The sequence below is a fragment of the Gadus morhua genome, chromosome 4 (assembly GCF_902167405.1).
Source record: "Gadus morhua chromosome 4, gadMor3.0, whole genome shotgun sequence".
Lineage (NCBI taxonomy): Eukaryota > Metazoa > Chordata > Actinopteri > Gadiformes > Gadidae > Gadus > Gadus morhua.
The window spans coordinates 28,279,404-28,300,250 of record NC_044051.1 but is presented as its reverse complement, the minus strand read 5'-3'; the positions used below and the strand labels follow the sequence as shown (position 1 = coordinate 28,300,250).

The 20,847-nt window shown below is 46.4% G+C and overlaps 1 long non-coding RNA gene across 2 annotated transcripts; it reads right to left on the bottom strand.

Moving 5' to 3' along the window:
- Nucleotides 1–13,182: 13,182 nt before the first annotated feature.
- On the bottom strand, nucleotides 13,183–15,456 carry LOC115542137 (uncharacterized). 2 transcript variants are annotated; one of them, XR_003976470.1, is made up of 6 exons: nucleotides 15,317–15,456; nucleotides 14,719–15,159; nucleotides 14,305–14,541; nucleotides 13,625–14,194; nucleotides 13,432–13,508; nucleotides 13,184–13,232 (listed from the first exon to the last, which is right to left on the bottom strand). It is a non-coding gene; the product is annotated as an uncharacterized LOC115542137 (long non-coding RNA). The 2 variants fall into 2 exon arrangements; XR_003976471.1 differs by lacking the exon at nucleotides 13,432–13,508 and having other exon boundaries at nucleotides 13,183–13,232.
- Nucleotides 15,457–20,847: the final 5,391 nt, after the last annotated feature.

Sequence of the window (20,847 nt, the reverse complement as noted above, 5' to 3'; positions counted from 1 at the left end):
GATCTCATCTCATCGTCATCCGTTTATCCGGGGTCGGGTCGAGGGGGGAGCGGCTCAAGCAGGGGGCTCCAGACTTCCCTTTCCCGGGCCACATTGACCAGCTCTGACGGGGGGATCCCGAGGCGTTCCCAGGCCAGTGTTGAGATATAATCTCTCCACCTAGTCCTGGGTCTTCCCCGAGGTCTCCTCCCCACTGGACGTGCCTGAAACACCTCCCAAGGGAGGCGCCCAGTGGGCATCCTTGCCAGATGCCCGAACCACCTCAGCTGACTCCTTTCTAAGTAAAGGAGCAGCGGCTCTAATCCGAGTTCCTCACGGATGACTGAGCTTCTCACCCTATCCCGAGACGCCAGCCACCCTTCTGAGAAAACTCATCTCGGCCGCTTGTACCCGCGATCTCGTCCTTTCGGCCATCACCCAACCCTCATGACCATAGGTGAGGATAGGAACGAAGATCGACCGGTAGATCGAGAGCTTTGCCTGCGGCTCAGCTCTCTTTTCGTAACAACGGTGCGGTAAAGCGAACGCAATACCACCCCCGCTGCTCCGATTCTCCGGCCAATCTCACGCTCCATAGTCTCCTCACTCGCGAACAAGACCCCGAGGTACTTGAACTCCTTCACTCGGGCTAAGGACTCATAAATAACGATAATCGGGTTAAATAACTTCACATGGTGTGTCTGGTGTGTTTCCAGCATTCGTAGTGTTGATCAGCAGAGAAATAGTCCGCCAAGACGTTGAGGTTGCTTAGCAACCAGAGACTCTGTCCATGCAAGTGAACGGAGCGTTCCCTCTTCGTCATAACTATCAAACCAAACATCCTTCACATTCACCGAGCGAACATTATGAAAGTAAAATGCACATTTCTCACTAAAAATGTTTCCATAAACGCATTTAATGGCGTAACTATGTTACTATTTCCACCCAGAATGAAGAAAGATGTCGGCCGAATGCTTCTGTGCAAGGGTCACTACTCTCTGCCAGTGACGTCAGGTCAAGCTCCACGCTGATTGGCTATCGTGGCTAAGCGTCACGCGTTGGAGCGTTGAAAGTTCAATTTTCTGAACTCCGGGCGTTGGTGCTTTACGGCACAGACCCCCAAACACGGAACCGGCTCGATATAAACACAAGTAACTAAGGGATAGAGAGACAGACTAAAAAGAGACAGAGAAACCCAATGTCGGAGGAACAGAAGAAGAGAAAAGGATACTCGACCGTTTGTTTTCTCGACCGTTTTGTTGTGAGCCCTGTATGTTTCTAGCTTGCTTGGTTGCAACCATATAAACACCTTTGTTTCCATGGGTGTTTTGCTGTTCGTCCTTCTCGTCCCCCAGATACAGACTGAATCCCCGAATCCATGTTCTTGTTTATTTAGATTATTATGTTGGCCAAACCTCTTACACTGATTGTTCTGTTCAACCTAAGATATAACAATTATAATCTAGGATATAAATTCTCCCCGTCAATTATAAAAAAGGATGAATTTATGTTTGTTGCAATACAAATACACCATTTAAAAATGTATAACCTTGCCTACACTTTATGAACATCTACTTCGGACATGGCTCCACGCATTCGCCGGCTTCTTTGAAAACAAATGCACATGGCTCGCGTAGAAGTGCATGGGGAAGGGTCGTCAACGAGTTGTTACGACAGTGGTGTGAAATATCTACTACGAAGCTGTAGGGGGCGCTGTATAGAGAAATGTGCGTGCCAAAACCAAGAAAACAGCCAAGGAATGCCCGAAGTTGCATAGTGGGCCTTTAAGTTGAATCGGTAGGACTGACAATCGATTCATCGATGCATCGCATGAATCGTTACACCCCTAGAGACCAGTGCTCTGGGATGAGTGACTGAGATGAACAACTCGATGATGGAATAAGAGAGGGCATTGTGGAGGCAGAGGTTGTACGGGGAGCATTGAGAATAATCAAACCAGGCACCTGAAAAAGATATGCTAAAGTTGCGGGAACCTACACAGCGGGAAGCTTGAGTTCATGGCGCTGAAGTGATTATCTATTCTATGCCCCTCATTTCACTGTCTTCACAGATAATAACCCCCTGATATATATTCTCAGTACTGCTAAACTCAATGCAGTAGGCCACCGCTGGGTAGGACAGCTAGCTGATTTCCACTTTGACATCAGATATCGGCCTGGGAAAACAAACATCGACGCCGACACCTTATCCCGTCTTCCGCTTGACCTTGAGGCCTCCATGGTAGAGTACTCTGAAGGGCTGTCGGAGGATGAAGTGTGTGCTTTGTGGGAAGGAACTCAAAGGGCCAAACAGGGAGACATTGCCTGGGTGGCAGCCCTTAACTTAGCATCCCAAACCCAGTCTCACATGGAGCCTTTGCAGACGATCAGCCATGATGAGCTAGTAAAGCAACAAACTAAAGATAAACAATACATCCCTAACAGAGAACGAGAAAGGAAAAGTCGACACAGGCACAAGGAGACTCTTAAGGGAATGGAGCAGGCTGCACATAGTGGATGGCCTACTCTACAAGAAAACCATTGGTCGCAGACAACTGGTTCTGCCAGCCATCTATAGGCAAGTAGCACTAACCCTCCCTGTTGATCTCCTCTTTGGTCTAATAGCAGAGGAAGAAGATGAAACACCAACAGGATATGCGGAAAAATGGGCAGGAAGGATGATTGAGGCTTATCGAATAGCAAACAGCCAACAATCAAGTGCCAAAGGGAAAGCCCACTATGACAAAAAGAGCAAAGGTGTGACTCTTCAAGCTGGAGACCGAGTCCTGGTACGTAACCTCAATGAGAGAGGTGGGCCGGGGAAACTCAGGCCATATTGGGAGAAGATAATCTACATTGTGAGAGAGCAGGTTGGGGATAACCCTGTCTACAGAATAAGCCCAGAGACGGGAGGTCGCCCCGTCCGCACCCTACATCGAAACCTGCTGCTCCAAGTAAACAACCTACCGGTAGAGCCTCTGTCACGTTAAAATTGTACCGGGGGCGAAAATTGTACCGGCCTACGTCATCGTTTGTTTACATCCTGACAACCTGCCCGGCAACAGACGACGCGATGCAGAAAACATGTTTCCAAACGACGAAATAACATAATACAGATAGCGGATCGCTATCTGTATTATGATAGATAGCGATAACACTTGTTTTTACTCTATATTTGTATTGTATTTAATTGTTTAATCGAAACAATAAAAAAATTTGCCCGCAAAACGGGCGATCGCGTCAAATGACAAATGTTTTGCCCGCGAAACGGGCGATCGCGTCAAATGACGTAGGAGGGTTCTTGAAACATAATACAGATAACGGATCGCTAGATAAAACTTGTTTTTACTTTATATTTGTATTGTATTGAATTGTTTAATCGAATTTAGCTAGTAAACTGAGTGTTTTAAGCAGGTTTCATGGTCTAGAATGTTCAAGAACCTTCCTACGTGATTTGACGCGTCATTTGACGCGATCGCCAATTTTGCGGGCAATTTTTTTTTATTGTTTCGATTAAACAATTAAATACAATACAAATATAAAGTAAAAACAAGTGTTATCGCTATCTATCATAATACAGATAGCGATCCGCTATCTGTATTATGTTATTTCGTCGTTTGGAAACATGTTTTCTGCATCGCGTCGTCTGTTGCCGGGCAGGTTGTCAGGTTGTCAGGATGTAAACAAATGATGACGTAGGCCGGTACAATTTTCGCCCCCGGTACAATTTTAACGTGACACCTCCCCAAAACCAAGTCACAAATAGGCCCAAGCCACAAAGAAAACCAAAAAGTTCTCCGAAGCCCACAGAACAGAGACAGAGTTCTGAGACAAGTGACTCTGAAGAGGAGGGTGTGTCTCATTACTGGCTACGGGTACCTGTGGAAAGAGTTGAGAGTAACTTACCAAGGTCAAGTGTCACCAGCCCAATTCGAAGCAGACCTGGACCTAGTGGAACTCCGATCAGACAGAGAAACAATGTGGAACTGGAAAGAGAAGTGGAAAATGTTATGGACGAGAGAGATGTCAATAATGAGGAGCCTGATATAAACCGTGAAAGTGAGCAGGACAAGAATCAGTCTCAACAGGACATGGGTCAGGCTCATTGTAACACTGAACAAGAGGAGTGTGCCCCAGAACCGCAGCCTGAACCCCAAGTCGTGCTTGGACAATCAGTAAGAGAAAGGAGACCTGGCTACGTGTTCACATACCCCTCCCTTGGCCAGCCTGCCTACCAGTTACGTCCCACTGTGAACGCAGTTGACATTCAACCAATCCATTATGGCCACATGTTCTACCACTACCCCTATGCCCATGCTTTGCAACCCCCATCTATTATCCCTCCATATCTATACTCACTGACTCATTGCTTCTAAACATTGGGGAGATACTTACATACACATAGATCTAGATCTTACACCTTTTGAAGGTGTAGAGTTGTGAAGAATTCAAATCAGGTGTCAGGAGCCACTTCTTTTTGTTGGGGAGTGTGTGGTACTCTCAAAACCAGACCACTATTTCAATTTATTGAAATCGTTTATATGTAAAGAGTTTATATGTAAAACCGTTTATATGAAAAAGTTTATGTGTAAAACCGTTGATCGTTAATTTATATTTTTGAGTACTTATTTATCGCTAATTATTACGGTCTAATATTGTTGTGGGGATCGGGAGTAAATATTTGTTGTGAGACAAAGCATTAGTACTGGGAAAGGGGGGCGGAACCAAAATGAATTGCAGTCCGGAATTCTATGGTTGAGGGGCACTTCCGGTTCCTCGCCAGACGGATTTCGGAAAATGACGACAAAGCTTCGTTGCTTAATTCCTGTACTTTCATCTACCTGCTTTTCAGGTTTGTACACGGTGAAAATCACTTTTATTACTATCTTCATGAATCGGAACATATTAAAAACAGGTTGATAAACTTTGGGTACAGATTAAAGTCTGGAAATGTCGAGTTATGAACTTTTTAAAAGTCCTTTGTTTGTTTCGCGCCTAACGGCTTTTGTGTAAAATGGCAGTTGGTCGTTCGCAGAGAATATTATTGTGGCAACACACGTAGAGCATTATTAAGTTTACTTTGGCCCTGAACACCTGACATAAATGTTTAAGAATATATTTCATGTGATTAAGAGGTTGAGGACGTTAGGATAGTATATCATAAGTATAAGAAAAGTGTTTATATGTGTTATAGCTATATGCTTAGCCTCAGGCCCGGCTCTGGGCATAGGCAGTATAGGCGAATGCTACGGGCGCATCCATCCGCCGGGGGCCCCGAAAATATGGGATTTTTTTTTATTTTTTTTTTATGCTGTATTCATCTAACTTTAACTTCAATGTTTATATTTCTTAATACCAGTAGTTATGTCGAAATAAATATTAGACAACATAACATAACAAAATAAAAGAGCGCCCTCCATTCCCCCCCCCCACCCCCAAGGGGTAAGAGGCGCCAGCAAAAATCTTGCCTAGGGCACCAAATTGGTCAGAGCCGGCCCTGGGTTCTCGACTCAGTCACCTATTGCATCACTTCCTTTAGGGCTTCGGCCTCCTAATTGATCATTGTAGTATAATTGAATGCCCTCTTTCATATATATGATACCTCCACCACTGGGACGTGGCAACAATTCTCCAAATCCATATGGGGAGGGGGGGGGGGGGGTGATGCTTGTGGACAGTAGGGGTGTACACTAGACATAAATAGGAATCAAACTCAGGAGAAGGAATGACCTCTCACAAATATTTATTGAATAAATTGTTTCAAATAACCCTGCCTCGTTAAATCAATGATCTTGATGTTTTGCTTTCAAAAATAGGTTATAGAAGAAGTCTAAACTGCAGAAAAGAAAAAAATCCAAGCTGCCATTTAAGGATACCTTGGAATATCTGTCTATTTTTTAACCATCAGACCCTAGTTTACGACAAAAACAACACAATTGACGGCAGCTCCTCTGCCGGGTGGTTTTTAGAGCCATGTAAGGATTAGAGGGGGCGGTCGATAGCAACCACCATAGCAACCATGACGGTCAATTGACTGGATGCAGCCCCGTTGAAAAAAATAGAATACCACTGTAGCAGGTTCACAGAGCGCTTGGACACCAGGTTTGCTTTTTCCAACAGAAAGTCCTTTTATTTCGATCGCTCAGTCCAACGAAACACAATTCCTTGGACGTAAATCATAACTCCGCTCCAAGCGGTCACAGGATGCGTTTCCAGGCGATCTCTGGTGGCGATCGCCCCTGCCTCTCTCTCTCTGTTCCCCGGTTTCCCCCCTAACCACAAAGCAGGCACATATATACAAACATTCCCTGATTGGCCTGAGTGCTGACACCTGCTCGCACTCAGGTCCAACCCCCCCCCAGCCAATCCGGTGCGCTCCCAACCTGCCCATACTCCCCCTGCAGGCCAGATGTCACACGTCCCCCCACACACCCCCACCGCCCGACACAGGCCGGGGTCACATCCGGAGCAAAAGGAGAGGAAGCGTGTTGAACACGTGTGAGAGATATAACTTTAGCTACTTCGAGCCACGGGCAAAGGCCCATGACTCTCCGCGGGTGTGGGTGAAAATCTCTGGGGCTGTTTCCTTCGAATCCCCCGCTAGAGCACGTCAAGTGGGCGTGTCCTATGTAGTGGGCGTGGCCGGGGTGACGTAATGGCTTCGGCTTCTTCACCTAACTAAAGGTGATGCCTTCTGTGGTGGAGCAGCCTTCAATAAGGTCTTGCTCCCCTTGTGGCTATGTATAGTATTTACGGCTTATATGTTTGGTCCTGCTTCATAGGGTCTATGTGTGGGTAGATTAGGTTCTTAAAATACGTAACATGGTAGACCTGCTTGTTTTCGTCCCCTGTCCGAACGCGCTACCTCGTAATCCACGTCCCCAACCCGCCGTGTGACCACAAAGGGCCCTTGCCACTTCGCGAGTAATTTGGTGCTAGAGGTGGGCAATAGTACAAGGACCTTATCACCCGGAGTGAGATCGTGTAATCTAGTCCCTCTGTCGTACAGGCGTCTCTGAATCTCCTGGGCTCAGTGCTCACGTGACAATACCCCTAGTGAGTGAAGCTTTGCAGGCAAGTCCATGACGTACTGGATTTCGTTCTTGCTGTCACTGGACCCCTCCTCCCAGTTTTCTTTAATGAGGTCCAGGACGCCCCTGGGCTTGCGCCCATAAAGCAACTCAAATGGGGAAAACCCTGTGGAAGCCTGGGGCACTTCCCGCACTGCAAACAACAGAGGGTCTAGCCATTGATGCCAATTCCGAGCATCCTCGTGTACGAATTTACGGATCATAGACTTTAACGTCCGGTTAAACCTCTCACACAAGCCGTCCGTGGCTGGGTGATAGACGCTTGTGCGGATGGCCTTGACCTTTAACAACCCGTAAAGTTCCTAATCGTGCGTGACATGAAATTGGTGCCCTGGTCAGTGAGAATCTCTTTCGAAATTCCCACCCGCGATATGACATGAAACAACGCCTGCGCAACACTCTTCGCGGAGATGTTGCGTAACAGAATTGCTTCCGGGTATCGGGTTGCGTAGTCGATCAGGACCAACACAAATCGATAGCCGTGTGAGGAACATTCTAATGGCCCGATAATATCCATGCCAACGCGGTCGAAGGGGGCTTCCACCAGGGCAAGGGGCCGTAAGGGAGCCCTGGGGAAGGCCGGGGGATTCACCAACTGGCACTCGGGGCAGAATGCGCACCACCTGCGCACCTCCGCCCGAATCCCCGGCCAATAGAACCGGGCCGTTATCCGGTTAAGTGTTTTATCGTACCCCAAATGGCCCGCCATTGGGTTATAATGCGCCGCCTGGAAAACCATTTCCCGGCGGCACCTGGGTACCAGCAACTGGGTAATAACCTCCTCACTCTGGGTGTCACGACTCACCCGATAAAGCCTATCCCTAACCATCATAAAGTGTGGGTAAGTCAGCGCTGCGTCTGGCCGGACCTTTCTCCCATCAATAACCATCACCTGGTCGTAGGCTGAGCTCAGTGTGGCGTCCCGAGACTGCTCGAGGGGGAAATCCTCCACCGGTGGGAACCTCGGCGCTGGGACCTCGAGTTGGGGATCCCCCCACAACGAATTTCGATAGGGACCAAAGGATACTCGTGCACATCCCCGTGTAAACACTTCACCAAAACGCTCGACGCCTCCACCAACGCCTCGGACCGCACCAGACGCTGGTGGATCATGGTCTGCATGCAGCCTGAGTCCAACAGCGCCTGGTGCGTACCCCGCTGTATCCTCACCGGGATACGGTACGCCTCGCCGGGACCGTGGGGAGGAGACGGGGCACCGGTGACGCGGACGACCTGGCCCACCTCCATTAGAGGGCAATCCCGCCGGAAGTGACCAGGCCGCCCGCACCTCCAGCACCCCTCCCCTGCCGTTTGAGCGCCCGTCTGTGGAGTGGGGGTGGGAGGTGATTCACGTGCCAGCTCCGGAACGGGGACCCCCCCTCTTGCCCTCGGCGCTGGGCTTGGCCTGTCCCGTCGTAGGGCAGCTGCACCGGTGCATGGGACCGGTGTTGGTGCTCGCTGGGCCGTTGGTGGGGGCTGCAGGTGGCTCTCCGCCAGGTCGACTGCAGCGGAGAGGCTCTCGGGCCGGTGGTACCGGACCCAGGCGGAGGTCCTGGCCGGAAGCCCCTCAACGAACCTCTCCAGGGCCACCTGCTCCACCACGTCCTCCGCCGAGTTCTGGTCTGGAACCAGCCACCTCCTCGCCTGGTCCCGCAGCTGCTGGGCAAAGGCGAAGGGACGGTGCCCCTCGGTGAACGCCAGCGTCCGGAACCGGCGACGATGTTCTTCTGGGTAAAGGCCAAGCCGGTCCCGGATGGCCCTGGCGATGGTCCCATAATCCCGCTGGGCCCCGGCCGGCAGACTGTGGGCCGCAAGCTGGGCCTCCCCTGTCAGGAGCGGCAGGAGCCGATGAGCCCACTCCTGACGAGGCCACCCGGAGACCTCGGCCACCCCCTGAAAAGTCTACAGGAAGGCCTCTGCATCATCCGCCTCCCCCATCTTTGGGACGTGGATGTTGGCCACGGGTCCTGCTCCCCTGGGTCCCTCGCCGCGTCCCCCGGAGGCGAGGAGCTCCCGTAAGACGGCCCGATCGGACTGGCCCAAGGACTGGGCCAGCTCTGTGAGCACCTCGCTTTGGGTCTGCTGAAGCTGGCCCTGCCTTTCCGCCATCTGGGCCAGATGCCCGAGCACGCTTCCTAGCGGTGACTGGTCCATGTCTGCGCTCGTCCCACTTTGGGCTCCACTGTAGCAGGTTCACAGAGCGCTTGGACACCAGGTTTGCTTTTTCCAACAGAAAGTCCTTTTATTTCGATCGCTCAGTCCAACAAAACACAATTCCTTGGACGTAAATCATAACTCCACTCCAAGCGGTCACAGGATGCGTTTCCAGGCAATCTCTGGTGGCGATCGCCCCTGCCTCTCTCTCTCTGCTCCCCGGTTTCCCCCCTAACCACAAAGCAGGCACATATATACAAACATTCCCTGATTGGCCTGAGTGCTGACACCTGCTCGCACTCATGTCCAACCCCCCCCCAGCCAATCCGGTGCGCTCCCAACCTGCCCATACTCCCCCTGCAGGCCTAAGTCTTTATTTGCATGGGTTTACATTTCGTTCTGTGTAGCATGGAAAAATCAGAGAACATTCAGAATGCATTGGTTTACATTTCGTTCTTTGGAGCACGGTTATTTTTATTTATTTATTTATTTTCTTCAATAATCCGATGGAAAAACCTGTTGGCTTCTTGTCAAGGGAACCCAGGGCGACGCTCACTTCCGGGTTGGCCAACATACGTCATCCCTCCACCACTCTATACTGTAAAAACACATGTTCAAGTTGAATGATAATGCATGAATTAATTCTTTAAACTGCCATAGTATTTATTTAAGGGGGGGTCTTTTGGCAATGGTGGATCCAGATCTGGAGCATTTCACCACCTGTTGTTGTTTTATCAGCGAAATGCATTGTGTGTGTGTCTGTCTGTCTGTCTGTCTGTCTGTCTGTCTGTCTGTCTGTCTGTCTGTCTGCCTGCCTGCCTGCCTGCGCGCGTATGAGGGGCCGCCTGGGACAGAATTCATACTTGGTCTTACACACACTATTATACTCTCTCACATACACTATTATACTCTCTCACATACACTTATATACTCCCTCACCTACACTACTATTCTCTCTCACATACACTACTATTCTCTCTCACATACACGACTATACACTCTCATACTTACATGTAAAAGGAGTTTAATAGTTTGAATGAAACGGAAGTGAGTTTCAATGAAACGGAAGTGAGTTTGAATGAGTTTGATTCCTCGGTTCCTGATGGGGTGGGCCGCCTGTCAATCATAGTGGCACTGGCCCACATTGGTCCCTATGTGGCTCTGCGCCCGCCGCCTATATTATCTAGTGGGCTTGCTGCTTTGAAAGTAAAGCTAGCACCACCAACTCAAGACGTACAGTACGTCCACACCAGAAGCGAGTTGAGCGACCAAATCGCCGGAAGTCATTCACTTTCTATGGGCAAGAGCGACCAAAGCGACCAAAGCGACCAACGCTACCAGCGGCCAAAGTTGAGCGACCAGAGCGTCAAAAAAACGTTGAAAACTTTTTAACTTTATGCAAATGACTATGACGCGCTTCAGCGGCCAAACACTGACAGCCAATCGGAATGTAGACGCTCTTCGCTTGCGTAGATCCCAGGGAACACCGGCAGGAACTTTGGTTCCTACCTACCTTTATTCACTCACTGAACAAAATGTCGGCTAAAGTATTAATCGCGGCTGTAACTGGGCACCCGGCTGTGTTCCAATACCCGTACTTCCATGAGTACACTTAAAGGAAGTACACTATCTGCACTATCCGTACTCACTTGAGTACGCTAATTTTTCAGATGTGAGTGCTGTTCCAAATCGAGTACTCTGTGGTGCACTTACCGGAAATGACGATCACGACTGCCGCCGCGGCTCCTCCCCCGCAATAAACATCCCGCTTTGAATGGTGAACTCTTTACGCCTAGCAGCTATAAAAAGCTATAAAAACTACAAAATGACTATTAATGCAGGCTATGTGGAAAATGCGCCGACTTTGGCTCAGCCTGGCTCCGCCTCTTCCGCTACGTAGCTAAGATGGCTGCCGTTGAGTACGGAGAGTGTCCTTCAATCCACACTTCACGATTAGCCCATTTTGAGTACGGCATCCGGGTCCTTGAAGTATAGGTACTTCTTTTCGCCGGATCTGAATTGGAACGTACTGCGTACTCAAATTTTGAGTACGCAGTACGGACAGTACGGGTATTGGAACACGGCCCCGGTGTTGTACGACCCAGAGCTATAGAGAGAGAGAGTTGCGACACGCTATGATCTCGCCGACAGGGTGGTCACGTGGTTGTCACGTGGTTCATGTAAGCCTCAATAGTTCCAAACACGCCGCGCTTTCAATGTTATTCTATGGGACGACAGCAGAGATTTCAATATTGAATGGTAAATATGAATGAAAAAACACATACAAGTATTTGTCTGACTGTTATTATTTTTTTACTGCATTATTGCATTATTGCATATTTGTAAATGTCCGTTTTAGAGTGGTAGGGGGACAACTGAAAGCTATTAGATACGGTTTTAAGTTTTGGGGGGAAAGCTTCACGTTCGTGTTAGCATACTGGCCTAACCTTAACTTTTACCTTACATCTGTTTTTAAATCAAAGTATTCAAGATGTTCTACCATGATCATTTAAAGATATAAGCCACACAAAGTATCAAATATATTAAAGAATAACAACTCATTACGCTTGGATGAATGAAATTGTATTTTTTTTATGAAACAATTAGTGTGACAACAAGAACAAGTGATTGCGATTGTGTGAACAGATTCAACAATGCACAGCAGGGAACACTATATACTTAGGGCAAACCATTAACATATAACGTTGCAAATATACTATACTTTATGCCATTACAATATCTATAATAGCCCTGAGCAAATTCAAAATGGGTTTAGGAGGGAGGATCCTCGTTTGGTCATGAACTCTAACCTATTCTCAAAAGTCGGGGCATAAGTGGTTGAGGAACAGTTGTTACCCGCTCTGTGATCTTCAATGGTGTCATGATTCATTGGTTACAACTAACATTTTATAGATAAATGGTCATACCTTGGTTGGCTGTGCAGCATTTGGATGCTCCAATCGGTCCGAGAATGGTTACCACATGTACGGCTTCCCCAAGGACCAAGAGCGCAGGAAAAAATGGATGGCAATGGTCAGCCGTCAAAACTTACTGACAGTCAGCAACAGTCACAAACTATGTAACGTAAGTAATGTTCAGATCACTTGCTAGCATTTCAAAGGGCATAATAATTGTAAGTGTAGAGAATTATGACTTTCCAAATTTCCAATGATATTTGAAGTGCAATGGAAACTGATCTTACAAGCCTACCTACAGGTACACTTTGAAAATGACAAATTCAAAGCCACAAAAGTAGTTGGGATGTTGAAGCTGAGGCCCGATGCAGTCCCAACAATTTTCATCCATCGCCCTAAACCGAAGAGGAGGAAACCCCCTTCTGTGAGGGTGCCTCCGGATACAAGGGCAACGGACCACACATATTGCGCCAAATTAAACTTCGGTATGATCCATGCAGCTAACAATATTCCCCATTTCATGTAATTCAAGGATAGACTACACTCCGAATGAGAACCTAATTCATATTTGTACATTCAGTTTAAAAAACAACCAGAAGGCAGGGATTCTCTGAGGATTTGCACACAATGTAGATAAGACACTATTTGCCGGTAGATCCATTTATACATTTTATTGGTTTCTGATTGTGGCAGATGATTTAATTCACATTACAGAAATGTTTCGCTTCAATTCATTTTCTTACATTGGAGATGACAGTAGTTGCAAATGCAAAGGCAAAATACATATAACAGCAACATTACCTGTAATTTTTACAGAGATTGAGGGAGAAATTGAGGTGAATTTCAAGAGCGTTGAAAGGGACATGACAGGAGACAGAGAGAGAAATCAAGAGGCCACATTGCCAGTGGCAGGTGATTCAGTGGCAGGAGATCCAGGGATGTGTGTGCCGAGGGCCAGTCAGTCAGGGGTCAACAGTGAAGTAATAACTTTGCCAGGGCCAGCTGCTCCAGGGACAGCTTCTCCAGGGACTGCTGCTCCAGGGACCAGACTGCCAGGGACTGATGGGGCGACTGTGGAGGACCTAATAAGGCAACTAGAGAAGGAACAATTATTGAGAAGGAGAGCAGAGAGGGCTCTTGTAAAACAAAAAAGAATCAATTTGGCACTAAGAAAGAGAAACAATTCAGTCAACAAGAATTTAAAACGAGTGTTTAATTCCGACCAAATTAGAGCCCTTGGACAGGAAAATAGACAAATACGGTGGGGAAAGGAGACAATTAAAAAAGCCATACAGGTTAAATTTACTGCTGGCACCACTGGTTACAAAACCCTCCAGCGAATGCATATTCCGCTGCCCAACATCCGGACGCTGCAAAGGAGGATGCAGCACGTAAAACTGGAGCCAGGAGTTTTGGGCGAAGTGTTTGAGATGCTGAGGCTGAAGGCAGGTGGTATGACGGAAATGGAGAGAGAGTGTGTGCTCACCTTAGATGAGATGTCCATTACTCCAGGCGTGGAGCTCCATTTGGGAACGGGGAGGCTATTTGGAAATGTCACACTGCCTGAGCACAAAGGTCAAGCGACACATGCACTGGTGTTTATGCTGGCTGGAGCTACAACACGGTGGAAACAAGTTGTGGCTTACCACTATAGTGGCAATTCCACCAATGGAGCAGTTTACCGGCCCATCATAATCAACATTGTTGAAGCAGCGGCATCTGTAGGGCTTCATGTACTGAACATCACCACAAACATGGGGAGCCCCAATAGAGCAATGTGGAAGTCCTTTGGGGTGACCTACGACAAGCCATGGATCCAGCATCCTGTTGAGCCAAGCCAGCGCCTCCATTTCATGCCTGACGTTCCTCATCTCGTCAAGAACTTGAAGAGTGCCATTGTCCGTGGTCACATCATCACCATACCACAGGATGTGGTGGAAAAGGAGCAGCTGGCATCGAGTGAAGTCTCTGCTGCCCCCTTAAAAGGATCTGGTGTCCTTCCAGGAGGGCATGGCACTTAAGCTGGCACCCAATCTGTCCAGAGGTGTCCTGGAGCCTAGCCATTTCGAAAAGATGAAGGTGAGTTCAGCAATGCACGTATTCAGCAAGTCAACAAGTGCAGCCCTGAGGTACATGGTGGAGGAGGAGCGCAGACCAGAGTCCTACCTTACAACGTCATGGTTTTTGGAGAAGATGGACCACTGGTTTGACCTCATGTCATCCCGCAATGTTGTTTGTGCCCTCAGTCATTTCAAGATGGAAGAGTATGAAAAGGCCATCAGCTTCCTCCGCAACTCGATCCATCTTTTTCGGGGCCTGAAGATCGGTCCCCAGGGCAGCTGGAAACCAGTCCAGACTGGACTGGTGATGGCCACAACAACAATTCTGGAGGTCCAGCAAGATCTGTTGAGACAAGGGCACAAATTTGTTCTCACAAGCCGGTTCACACAGGACTGCCTAGAAAATATGTTTTCTTGCATATGTCAGAGGAACTCTGTCCCGACACCTGTGGAGTTCCACTATGCACTACGGGCTGTCACTGTAGGGCAGTTCCTCTCCACAACACATACTGGCAGTTACCTGGATGATGCATCAGACCACTTGGCGGACTTCCTGGACACCCAGAACAGCAGCTGCAGTGCTTCTGAGGTTGTGAGAGTGAAGCAGCTGGTAGACCCATCACCACCCAACATGACAAAGACCGAGTCCTGTGTCCTCTACCACCTGGCAGGATACATAGTGAAGAGGGTTATCGGCTTCTCACTCTGTGAGGAATGCAAGTGTGCACTGGTGGAAAAAGTCACCAACACCGCAAGTGAGAGAGCTGTATTACTTGAATTAAAATAATTTAAAAGGGGAGCATTATAGCGTCCATCCGATGAGGTGTTCACTCTCCTGCAGAACGTGGAGCAGCTGTTCCGTTCTCAGACGAGTGATTCCCTCATGCAGTCCTCCAATGTAGTGGCACAGCTGGAAAGAGAGGCCATGGGTCTGGACAGCAACCTTCCCTCATGCCATGAGCTGAAAAAAAAAATCTTGTCAACATATATCAGGCTGAGGTTAAGGATTCAGTCAAACTGCATCAGGGCTGAGAGGAAGGTAAACAAGCATAATAAGGGGTACCTTGGAAGCAAGAGTCAGACTAAGAAGGCAATTTCAACAAAGCAGACTTCCTCACCTGAGGTCATAACATCTAGGCCACTGCCAACCGGCTTACTGATTGCCATGGATGTATTTGGCCTCTCCATTCCTGGCCCACCGTCCGCAGCCCCCAGCCTCCTCTTATTCCAGCAGTCACAACAAGCAGCATCTACCAGCAGCCAACGCCAGCACCAGCCACCACCATCAGCAAACGTCGTCAGCCGCCACCACCACCAGCCACCAACAGCATCCACCAACAGCATCAGCAGTCTCATTAATTTCTGTGTATAAAACATGTAAAATCTCACAATGACTTGATTTTTTTTGGTGGAATAATGAGTTTTTCACCTAATAAGGCAACTAAAAAGGAAAAAATAATGAGAAGGAGAGCAGAGGGCTCTTACACAACAAAAAATAATCAATTTGGCACTAAGAAAGAGAATCAATTTGGCACTAAGAAAGAGAAACAATTCAGTCAACCATACAGGTTAAATTGACTGCCCATCATAATCAGCATTGTTGAAGCGGCGGCATCTGGCTGAACATCACCCTTTCCAGGATATAATTAAACAAACACACTGTTATTTCTACTAGCTATCGCATCATAAAACCCGTCCTTAAATCAACCTAAATTATCCTAGCAATCCAACATAAATAACTAACTAAATAACTAACTAACTAAAAGTTAGATTCACTACTGAACTTTGTAATTGTTGGTGTAGGTACCATATAGGGTTGCCAACTTTCAGAAATTAAAATAAGGGACGGCCACCACGGGCCCGACTCCTGTGGGGCGGGGCGCCCGCAGCAGTGGTATGTTTTATTTTGTGCTGGTGTTTTTAGTAAAGGGTTGATCAAGAAAGGAATTAGTCATACTTAAAGCTTGAAATGCTTTATTACCACATACCATTCTTTTATAAAGTGCAGTCAATTAAATCTTGAATGAAATCTCTTTGTGTGGCGTGTGCAGCAATGAACTTTTAAAATATAAACTAAATAAACTGAGAACTTCATGTTACTTTTTAAGTGCATAACTATAGGGACTCTCTTTGAACATTTTTACAAAAAAAACCAGTACAAATAAACAACAAAAACACTTATAAACTTATGTAAGAAAAGAGAGTGCAAAACATTACTCCTTCCCTCAACATTACTCCACCCCTCAAAACTGTTACTTCTTTTTCCAGGTGTACTTCTTGTTACTCCTTGCAGCACTGAGTAACTCTTTGTCTTTTAAAGCGCTGTTGTAAAACTCTGAACAGGACTGCTCAAAGTTGAGAGTGATCAGGAGCTCATTTCTCATGAGCTCTGTGGAGCACCTGTTCCTGCAGTCACTCCATTTGTTGGCCATTCTGGAGAAGATCCTTTCCACACATCCAGTGGATGCTGGGATGCTCAGGATGTGTCTGGTGATAGACAACATGTTTGGCAGGTCAGCTACTCGAAAGAGAGCCACCCACCTGGCAGCCACACCTTTGGACTTCCATTCATCTTCAGCATCTTCTTTGAGCCTCTTCAGAATGGGTTTTAATGTGGAGCATTCATCATAAAGTTCCTCCATGTTGACTTTATGGATGAGGTTGAGCTTGGTGGTCACCCTCTCAATGTCAGTAAAGGTCATGGTGCCATGGTGCAGAGAGAGAGGTTGCAGTGAGAACAACCAGTAGTGTTCCGAAAAGTTGAACCATTTCTCAACATATGAGAGTGCTGTGTTGAGGAATGCACTAAAATCTGCCCTTGCCATGTCAGCATCAAGTGGACGGAGACGCTGCAGCTTCAATTTAGTTAAGTAGCCATAGAACTGTTAATCTTGTCTCTGTGTGAGCTTTTGCTTGAAGTTTTCCATGATGGAATATAACTCAACACAGGTGGTTTCATCACTCTCCAGCTTCTTTACAACTTCCTCAAAGAGAGAGAGGATATTATTGCAGAAAAGAAGGTAAACCTCCACAATGTCTCCATCTTCCTCAGTTGAGTCCTCACTGAACTTTAACAATGCTCGAAGTTGTTTAGGACACTCCTCCCCCCAGGCTGATGAAGTACGATTTCAGTGCAATCCAGGTTTGCATTAGCCGGGTGATGGCTGGATTAAGGGAGAGCCACCTGGTTGTGACATGTTGCAGAATTTCCTGGAACTCAACATCATAAAACCTACAAAACTCTTTGAGTGATTCTCTTCGTTTGGCAGATGTGGAAAAGAAGGCATAGACCTTCAGCACAACATTTTCCACATCTACAGTGAGCTGGTCAAGAGCATGCTTCACTGTGTTGTGCAAAATATGGGCATGGCAGTTTCCTTGCAGCAGATCTTTTTGTTACTTCTTCAAGTTGGTGAAGACAGAGTTGTGAATTCCATGATTCACATTTGTGTTGTCTGCAGTGCACTAAATGCTGTCACATGATCCAACGATAAGCCAAATTTGTCAAGCGACTGCTCTGTGAGAGCTACAATCCCAGCAGCGGACTCATCTGCATTTTCAATGAAATCCAGCATTTTGTTGGTGACCCCGCATTCTGGACTGAAGTATTGAACAGCAAGGGGGAACATCTTCCTGTTTCCTTTATTTGATGCATCTGTCTGAATGGAAAATGGGAGGGGTTTATCTGATGTTAGGGCCTTGAAAACATCAGCCACTACCTTTGGAGCAAGGACATCTTTAACCACTGACTCTGCCATTGTTGTCCCTATACATTTTTTTTTTTAAATTTTTGAATCCAGGAGAATCTTTTGATTCAGTTTATGTGCACAGTCAACACTGTTGTAGCTGAGGTTGTGTCTTTGTGGTACACCTGTGTCACCTCAGCTGCGGTAATATAGAGAGGAGGAGTGGGATGACATATTGTTGATCAAATTGAACATTTGTCTGCTGCCTGTCTTGTCACTCGAAAAGAAGTCAGGTCATCCAAACAGTTAATCCACACTAATAATATAATTGATGTAATGATCACTGAAAAATGCATTCCTCAAAAATATAAAAATTGTGACACAGAATACACAGAAAGCTCTACAAACATTTTTAATCTAGGAAATGTATGTATATTAAAGAATAAAGGTTTTCTTTTAACAAATGTATTTATTTATTTATTAACTGATAATCCATTAGTATGATTTGTTCTTTAAATGGCCATATATAATATTTATATACTTCTGTATATTAAATAAATGGTCGTTCATTCGACTTTTAAAACTCAACATCCTAAACAATCAATCAAACCACAACAGTTTACTAAAATAGGCTCTGCCCATGCACTGCGATGTTCTGGCAAAAGCACAACCAGATAGGAAATCAATCACAACATAATGTCCCATACCGTATCAACCTCAGGAGATGATTGGGGTATGAAGAACTGTGACACTGACGCTTGGGTCTTCTGTGATCTTTCGTGTCTGCAGTGTTGCTCTCCTGTTGCATGCTGTCTGATGTCAGACAGCCCACCGTGTGCCACTGAAAACACTCGCCGACATATTTGACAACTTGCCTTGTAAACATCTCCACTGACGCTGTCCAGTCAAGGACGTGCGTCTTCCCACTCACGTCCGTACCTCTGCAAGCGTTTACGCTTTTGAGGACGTGGTGGAGTATCGGGTGTAGTAGACATTTTTAAAAGGCGCGGGTTTTGTGAGCAGCGCCGGTGTGTGGTGTCTGTCGCTAGGCAACCGTGACCACCACACGCATGCGCAGACACACAGATGACCGGAGCGGGTCTTGCGTAGATCCCGCCGCGACAATTTTGCTGACCGTAGTATTCCCTGTGTTTTGTTTTGATCATTATTGTTAGATTTAGTATTTGTGTGTGTGACAGACATGTGTATTGGACATTTATGGAAATACGGAACAAATTGCGTCCCGTATTGGTTCAATACGGGACGCAACATTTAATTGCCAAATAAGGGACGATTCCGTATTTTACGGGACGGTTGGCAACCCTAGTACCATCACACGGCGAAGTCGAGCTAACAAACTAGCAGGCAATCAGTCGCCCACCAAGATAAAAATATATATAATTACGATGTGCATATACAAATAAATATCAGTATATTCCTCATAAAGGTCCTGATACAATATAGACAGCTGAAATTTCAAAAGAGGTAGCTATTGAATCAATTTACCCCTGGAGATACCTTCATATATGGTGAAGTCGAGCTAACAAACTAGCAGGCAATCAGTCGTCTACCAAGCTAAAAATATATATAATTACGAGGTGCATATACAAATAAATATCAGTATATGCATCAAAAAGGTCCTAATACAATATAGACAGTTGACAATTCAAAAGAGGTAGCTATTTAATCAATTTACCCCTGGAGATACCTTCACAGATGGGGAAATCAAGCTAACAAACTAGCCGGCAATCGGTCGTCTACCAAGACAAATATATATATAATTACGCTGTGCATATACAAATAAATATCAGTATATGCATCATAAAGGGCCTCTGATACTATATAGACAGTTGATAATTCAAAAGAGGTAGCTATTTAATCAATTTACCTCAGAAGTTACTCGGCGGCCAGCAATGAAAATGAACGGTCTCCTACGCCGTAAAATGGTTGTTTGGAACTATTCGAGGCTCCATACCCCGGAAGTAGGCGCTACAACGGAGTCCAATGGAAGTGTCGCAACTCTCTCTCTCTATAGCTCTGGTACGACCCAACCCTTTTTCAGTTCAGAGATCGAAACGCCATAGTTGTTTGGATACCAAGTGATGATAAGCGGGAGTATTTATACATCTAGAACGTTCGTATTTAAGCGGGAATCATTTTCATTTGCTCTACATGCCACCAATCTAACCAACTAATCGCGTGTAGCATGCTTTAAACAAAACCCAAAAAGTTTTTGAAATCGTCACATAAACAAACTAATCGACAAGACGAGGGATAAATGACAAGGGATATATCTCTTATCGTTTATCCCTCTATTCCCCACTATTCACGGAGCCTGAGGTGAATAATTGTTAATTAAATAGTCTAGATAGATAGATAGCCTAGTCAAGTCTTTATTAATACCAAACTACCCAAATCGTCGGGAATCCATTTAGGTGGTTCGGCCCACACAGGACAGTAGCCTACAAGACCACACAGAACAAGTCTGACTGGACACACACACACACACACACACACACACACACACACACACACACACACACACACACACACACACACACACACACACACACACACACACACACACAATACATCACATTAAAACTAGACACGCGTTGATAGATCGATAGATAGACAGATAGGCCTAGATAGATAGATATGTTCCGTTATTTGCCTTGCGGAGCCAACCAGTCCCCGTGCACGTATGCAAATTAGCCATGTGCGCCAATGTCTATTTGTTTTGAGTGCAACGAATGAGTGCAGATCATGATTTGCTGATGCAGATCAGTGAAACATATTTTAACTAGCCTACTACAGCACGCAGGGGTTTTTGTTCTCTGTTGTAATTAGCCTACATTTTAGGAGTTTTTTTATATTGGGGGGAATCACTGTCCTACTTGTTGTCAAAGCACTTTATCCAACAAGCTAAACCGTCTCGGCAATATGGCCAAAGTGTATGGGAG